This window comes from Rana temporaria, chromosome 4 (assembly GCF_905171775.1).
Source record: "Rana temporaria chromosome 4, aRanTem1.1, whole genome shotgun sequence".
Classification (NCBI taxonomy): Eukaryota; Metazoa; Chordata; class Amphibia; order Anura; family Ranidae; genus Rana; species Rana temporaria.
In genome coordinates, this window is record NC_053492.1 from 30,359,863 (window position 1) to 30,368,197 (window position 8,335).

Genomic DNA, 8,335 nt, shown 5'->3' on the forward strand with positions numbered 1-8,335 from the left:
CCTCTGGCAGACATGTATGGTGAAAACGGTCCGACGGACCGCTTTCACCATACATGTTTGTCCGTGTGTACCCGGCCTAAGGGTGCTGACAAATAGGCCTCGGGTATGCAAATTAGCACTTACGGAGATCCACGAAGCTTTTCAGCTTCGTTTTTTCTCCGTAAGTTTTAGTTTGCAAACGCAAAATTAGGGCTGCTTTTACAAAGTGTAAACTGTTTACACCATGTAAAAGCAGACCCTTCTGTCCAGCGACGCAATTTTTTTTTGGATTTGAATTTTTTTTTTCACGCCGTATCTTTTTTTTTTTTCACGCAACTTTATTGACCCGTCGCGATCCACAAAGCTCGGCGTAACGTAATTTCGCGCTATGCACGTCAGAAAAATGACGTCACGAGAATGCGCAGTACGGCCGGCGCGGGAGCGCGCCTAATTTAAATGGGAATCGCCCCCATGAAAATAGGAACGCCTTGCGCCGGCGGAATTTAAGTTACACAGCCCAAAATTTCTAGGTAAGTGCTTTGTGGATCGGGCACTTAGGTAGAAATTTTAAGGCAGTGTAACTTAAATGGGAAAAATTAAGTTACGCCGGATCTTTGTGGATTACCCCCCCTGTTCCTAACTATGGAACTGATCCACAGAATCAGTTTTCCATAGTTAGGCACTTACACTGCCGGATCTTAGGATGCAGTACCGCATCCGCCGCTGGGGGCATTTCGTGTCGAAATGCCGCCTCGGGTATGCAAATTAGCACTTACGGAGATCCACAAAGCTTTTCAGCTTAGTTTTTTCTCCGTAAGTTTTAGTTTGCATACGCAAAATTAGGGCTGCTTTTACAAGGTATAAAATTAGTACACCATGTAAAAGCAGACCTTTCTGTCCAGCGATGCGATTTTTTTTTAATTTAAATTTTTTTTTTTCCCGCCGTATCTTTTTTTTTTTTCGACGCAACTTTATTGACCCGTCGCAATCCACAAAGCTTGGCGTAACGTAATTTCGCGCTATGCACGTCGGGAAAATGGCGTCACGAGCATGCGCAGTACGGCCGGCGCGGAAGCGTGCCTAATTTAAATGGGAATCGCCCCCATTTGAATAGGAACGCCTTGCGCCGGCGGAATTTAAGTTACACAGCCCAAAATTTCAAGGTAAGTGCTTTATGGATCGGGCACTTAGGTAGAAATTTTAAGGCAGTGTAACTTAAATGGAAAAAAAAATAAGTTACGCCGGATCTTTGTGGATTTGGCCCCTAGAACACAGGGAGTAGAAAAATAATCTAAACCAGATTTTCTTTTGCCAGGAATAAAAAGTTTTTCAAACTTTCCCATAGATTCTTCTAGTTACCAATTTACAGCTGTCCAGGATAGTTTGAATAACTGTCTCTGAACACCCTTTCAACTGTAAGGGCCCTTTCACACTGGTGCGTTTTTGCCGCGTTTTTGCGGGAAACAATTGCGCTATTAAAACGCTCCCCATGCCCCTCTCCATTGAAATAAATTAAAAACGTGGTAAAAACGCGGTAAAAACGTGGTAAAATCGCGATTTTAACGCTCCGTTTTTACTGGGTTTTTACCGTGTTTTTTCAGCAGTTTTTAATTCATTTCAATTGAGGGGGCATGGGGAGCGTTTTATGGGCGTTTTAATAGCGCTATTTTTACCGCGAAAACGCGGCAAAAACATGGGAAAAACGCACCAGTGTGAAAGGGCCCTAAGGCCGGGTACACACGGGCAAACATGTACGGTGAGAGCGGTCCGTCGGACCGTTTCCACCGTACATGTCTGCCCGAGGCTTTCTGTACGATGGTTGTACACACCATCGTACAGAAAGCCGCGCGTAAACAATACGCGGGGCGTGTCCGCGGTGTCGCCGCGTCGATGACGCGGTGTCGCCGCGACAATGACGCGGCGACGTGGGCGGCCTGCCTTTAAAATGCTTCCACGCATGCGTCGAAGTCATTCGACGCATCCGAGGGATGGCGGGCGGCCGGACATGTACGGTAGGTCTGTACAGACGACCGTACATGTCCGAGCGGGCAGGATTCCAGCGGACTGTTTTAAAACAAGTCCAGGAATATTTGTCCGCTGGGAAAAGGCCCGGCGGACAAATGTTTGCTGGAATTCGGCCCGCTCGCGCCCACACACGACCAAACATGTCTGCTGAAACTGGTCCGCGGACCAGTTTCAGCAGACATGTTTGGTCGTGAGTATGGGGCCTAAGATGCGCCGCTCAGCCTCCAAGCCGTCAAATGGAAGATCTGAGGGTTTGGATGCAATACTGGTCCCTGATGGAGTACATCCTTCCGCTCTGGCAGGGGCCAGGGAAGATCCACAGAGAGAACTTCAGGAGGCGGTGGGACTGTTTCCTAATTGTCAGGCATCGGGGGAGGATGGGATCCCCATGGAAGTATATAAGCAACATGCGGCTGTCTTGCTGCCGCGTTTGCTCCGGGTGTTTAACGCAGCTCTGGGGGCTGGAGAGCTTCCGCCCTCCATGGCAAAAGCGAATATTGTACTGCTCCTTAAACTGGGCAAGGATCCAGTTGAACCAGGCTCTTACAGGCCAATCTCATTGCTGCAATGTGACATAAAGATCCTGGCGAAGGTGCTAGCAATGCGGTTGAATACTGTTATAACTTCCCTTATACATGGCGATCAGGCAGGGTTTATGCCGAATAAATCCACTGCCATTAATCTGCGACGGTTATTTTTGAATATGCAATCCGACGTGGACAATATGGGAAGCAGGGCTCTGCTGTCCTTAGACGCCGCTAAGGCATTTGACAGCATTGATTGGAACTACTTGTGGGCAGTGCTGGCGCGATTCAGGTTCGGTGACACATATATAGCATGGGTACGCCTACTTTACAGTCGGCCGGAGGCTGCTATCAGGGTCTTCGGGTGTCTGTCCCATGGCTTTGCGCTGGGGGGGGAGACGAGGCAAGGCTGCCCGCTGTCCCCTCTCCTCTTCGCATTAGCCATTAAACCCCTGGCTATAGAGATTAGAGCTAGTCCGAGCATTGTGGGGTTTTGCTATGGCCCCCTGCAGGAGAAGGTGATGCTTTACGCGGACGACACCTTGCTTATGCTGGGGGATACTGACACGTCCCTGCGGGAGGCCATGGCAACTATTACGAGGTTTGGAGTGTACTCTGGCCTATAGATCAACTGGGCAAAATCTGCCCTATTGCTGTTGGACGGGGAGGCCAGACAAATGGTGACTTCATCCTGCCCCATACCTATCACGGCTTCCTTTAAATACCTGGGGATCCATGTGACGGCCAACCTGAGAGATTTTAGCCACTTGAACATTTCCCCCCTGCTCCAGAGGTTTAGAGAACGGGTCAAATCGTGGAACAATCTCTGCATGTTGGTGGCAGGCAAGGTGAACCTGGTATAGATGATTCTAATGCCGCAATTGCTTTACTGTCTTCACAATGCCCCGGTGGTGATCCCTCTAAAAAATTTCCGAATAGTGAACTCCATTTTCCGATCTTTGATATGGAAGAATAAGCCGCCCAGGATTAAATTGGAGCATCTTCAGAGGCCCAAAGACAACGGCGGGCTGGCACTGCCCAACCCGTGGTTGTACTACCTAGCGGAGCAGTTGCAACACCTGGTGGGGTGCTTCGGGAGTGAGCCGGTCGGCTGGAGTGAGCCGGCCGTCTGTGGGGGATGGACCCATCCCCATGGCACTGGAAGCCTTGGCTTTTGCCAAACCGAATAAGAAATATCCTACGTACAATCTCATACAAAAAGTGTGGAATAAATGCAAGTATATTCAACAGGCTGATGGATACACTGAATACAGCCCCCTATGGCTTAATGATACTTACACAGAGCTGGATAAACTACAGATAGGGACTGGGTGGAACCCATATGGGATTACGCATGTCAAACATGTTTTTAGATATGGAAGGCTTAGACCATTTGCAGATCTGTGGACGGACTATGGGCTTCTGTCCTCAATGCTTTTCCAGCATTCTTGTCAGCATTCTGGTCACCAGATCCCCGGTTGGTTCGTTCAAGCCCTGTTGGACAACCTGCCTCCGGGTTCTACTCAAGCCGACCCCTCGATCGAACGGCACCCAGCCTGGGATCCTTTCAATAGAACTGGTGACCCAGTAAGCCACTGGGGCCCCTCTCAGCAATGTAGAGCTCCGCGTAGCATTTGACCCCGGCCTGGAAGGCCATCACCGGGGTCCGTTGGATGCGCACACCCTGAAGGTGGATGCCGCACCTGGAACCTGGAACCCACGGGAAGAACCAATAATGATGGCGTCTGCCACAGATATACCCTCCCCCAGCATTCCCAGCGAGGGAAAACTCCTCTGATTGGCTGCTGGGGAAAAGCGGCTCTGCCAGAACCCCTCTAGCACCACCTGTCGCCCAGGGGTGGAAACAACACCCCGGGAGCGCAGACTGACCCACAGGACAGTTCAGGAATGACAGCAGCCCATAATTTCAACAAATTGTGAATGGGAGAAAAATAACTCTCCCATTCCCCACTAACTTTAGCGTAGCGCCCGTACTGAAAGTAAGGGGGCACTACACAAGCATACAGCCCGGCAGGTCAGGGAGGGGACGAGCGAGCACCCCCCCTCCTGAACCATATCAGTCTGCATGTCCTCTACATGGGGGGTGGTGGGTGCTTGGGCCCATGTTGATGGGGACAAAGGCTTCTTCCTGACAACCCTGGCTGGTGGCTGTCGGAGTCTGCGGGTGGAGGCTTATCGGAATGTGGAAGCCCCCTTTAAGAAGGGGGCCCCAGATCCTAGCCCCCCCCCCTATGTGAATGGGTAGCGGGTACATCATGCCCCTACCCATTCACCTCAAAAAGCAAAAATCAAAAAAAAAAAAAAAAAAAGCCAGTTTTTGACAAGTCCTTTTATTAATAAAATAGCTCTGAGCCACCTTCTCCCGCCACCGTCTACTTCCACCACCATCTCTCTCACTGACATTTCTCCTGCTGCCATCTCTCCTTGTGCCGTCTTCTCACGCCGCTGCAATTTCTCCCGCTGCTGTCCTTCTCCCCGAGCTGTCTTCTTGTGCTATCTTCTCCCGCGTGTTCTTTCTTGTTGCCAGTTACCCGCTATAAAAAAAAATCGCTCTTTCTGTGGCTGTCTTCCTCCGTTGTGTTGTCGCTCACTGTGTGGCATATTTTATCATTGATTCCAATGTTTTTTTTTTAAGCACATGATTAGAGCCAGAGGCTCTAATTGGCTTAAAAAAAGGGTGGGCTTGGGGCGCAGAGTCAGCTGTGGGAGAAGATGGCACTGGGAGAGACAGTGGCGGCGAGAGACGGCAGCAGGAGAGATGGCAGCGGGAGAGACGGCAGCAGGAGAGATGGTGGTGGGAGAAGATGTCTCACTGCTTTTTGAGGTGAATGGGTAGGGGTACCATGTACCCGATACCCATTCACATAGGGGGCGGTATCTAGGGGCCACCCTCTTAAAGGGGGGCTTCCACATTTCAAAAAGCCCCCCGTCCGCAGACCCCGACAACCACCGGCCAGGCAGGGGGATGTAGTGGCGCTTGCAAAAAACCGACAATAATTTAAAACAATAAAATATTCTAAACAATGATTCCTAAAGTATGAGAGTGAGTCCGTCCTCTACTGGGGTAAAAATGTGTAACACTCGAGGTCTATGCCCAAAGAATACCATCCAACATCAATAATTAGATGTGGAAGGAACTGCGAGTGAATAAATAATGAAATCCAATGGATAAAAGTGCCTGACTGGCCGCACAGTGTACATGGGATAATAATCCTTTTTTAAAAAATATGTGTCATAAATCCTTAAAGTGCTTGATGAAAAACAAGTGCAAAGTGCTAATAAATAAAACAATAATAGCAGTGAATGAAAGCTCCAGCTCTCCTGGAAAGTGGTTAATTACTAATTAGCAAACACATGCAGGAAAAAGCAACAACTGAAAAGAAGTCCAAAAATGCAAGTGTCCTAAAAACCTAAACGGTTCAATCATAAAACTGTTGTTTTTCTGTGCAATGAAAAAAATATAATAATATAATAATAAAATAAAAAATAAAAAAATAAAAAAAATAAAAAAATCATAAATAATAGTCCAAAAAACAGATAGTACAATATCACTGCAGGATTAGTGATAGTGAATAAAACTATATCCAGTGCACAATCAAGTGATAATGAAAATATTAAAAATAAAGTCCAAAGTGCAAAGTGCATCTGTGCTCCATTCAACAATTCAGATGATCAGTGGTTAATTCAGTGAAGACTTGTTACATTGTGCTCATTCAATGAAGACTTGTTACATTGTGCTCATATGTCTGTGAATCAAACCAGCCCGATTTTCCTCAGTGTGGGGATTATTTTTACCAGCCTCTTACCTTCCTGAGGCTTTTACCAAGCCTGTAACAGGAGCTGCTCAGCAGTCACATAAATAAAATCCAGGATCCAAAGACGGCTCACACTCCTCCCCATTCAGGCTCTCAAAAAGAAACACAGGAATGCCTCCATAGCATAAAACCACAGGATATCAGTTTAATAAAGAAAAACGAATACACTCACAAACATTGCTGTGTTAAACAGCGTGTGTACAATCGAGTGTCACCGCTCTGCGGCCGCAAAGCAGGTGACTTCACCAGCAAGCCCTCTGTGTCCTCCTCACGCGTATCGCGACAGCCCTACGTCACTTAATCATAGGATAGAGGGCAGCTGGTGTGGACATGATTTTTATAGCGCCGGCATCACAAGTAAAGAGCTATGCAATTAGATAGCAATCATAAATAAAAGTACATCTACATCATTGCGATCAATCTAGACATATAGTGTTTCTACAGTGATGTTAGATAAAATATGAATATATATAAAAAAACACATAATTCAGACACAGCGATCCTCTGAGTTAAGTGCTCCCTCTAGTGGTAGGAGGAAGGAATAGTATAAGTAAAATATAGGTGGACTGTTAAATGTCGCCACCTGCTGGAAATGTAAGGTGCATATTTCAAATGCCCAGCCATCCACCTCATTGTCGTGCTGAACATTTAGATTAATCCAATTATATTCAGAGAGACAGAACATAATAAGAAAAAAGGCAGTGCGGAACCCAGGTAGGCAATCTTCTACTAATTTATGAAATAATTCATACGTGTAAAAACCCTGATCAAGGCTAAAATATATGTGGTGGGGAGATATAAAGCCACAATAAAATAAAATTAAAATGAATAACCCAATGTAAAAAAACCCTTATGTGGCAATATTAACCATAAAAGTGACTCATATGTATAAAACAATGGCCAAGGCTAATAAATATATGGTAAAAAATTCCAGAGCCACAATATAATAAGGAATAAATGTTAAAAATGTCAATATAAAATGGCAATAAGAAGGAAAATCCGATACTGTAAGACCAATACATGGTTGCGCTAATCAAATAACCAGGACCAGTAAATAAGTACGGTGATGTAACCCTAAAACCACAGCAGTACCTATTTAAAATTATTGGTAAAATAATTATAAAATCACTAGTAAAAGAATCAGGCAAATAGGTAGTTAAAAGTTGGATATAAAACAATTCAAATCAAATTCGACATTGTGCCCCTGTGGCGTGAGGGTGCATAACTCGTGTATCCAACGAGATTCTGCCTGACTAATTTTATGCACTTTATTGTCTCCTCTCCAATGCGGTTTGTATTTCTCTATCCCCCACACCATCAATGACGAGGGGTCTCTATTGTGGCACTGGTCATAGTGGCGGGATAGACTATGCTTGGGGAACCCATTGATTATGTTTTGTGTGTGTTCCCGAAGTCTTTTCCGCAATTTCCTTTTTGTTCTGCCCACATATTGAATCTTGCATGGACATTCCAACAAGTACACTACCTCCTCCGTCTCACAGGAGATAAATTCTTTGATTTTATATTGTTTCCCTGTAAAACAGGAATTGAAAGTCTCTTTCTTCTTTTTGCTCTCTTTGGTGCGTTTGCAAGTAAAGCATTTTTTACACGGATAGTACCCTTTCTCATTAAAATATGAAAAACTTTTTTTCTCTGGTGGATCTAGTACGTTTTTAGCAATAATATCTCTCAGCGTTGGGGCCCTCCTATATGTGAATAGGGGTTTTTCAGGAAGTACCTGTGCCAAATGTCGGTCGGCCTTCACTATATGCCAATATTTTTTACAGATCGCCTCTATTTGCTTGTGTTGTACACTATAATCCATTATTAATGGTATTTTTCCAGTGAAGGAGCTGTTTCTCACAGAGTCCTGGATCAGCGTGTCTCTATCCAAAGTGACTACGTCTTTGATTTTTTTCTCAATAAAATCTGGTTTGTAACCTTTTTCTATAAATCTTTTGCCAATAAAAT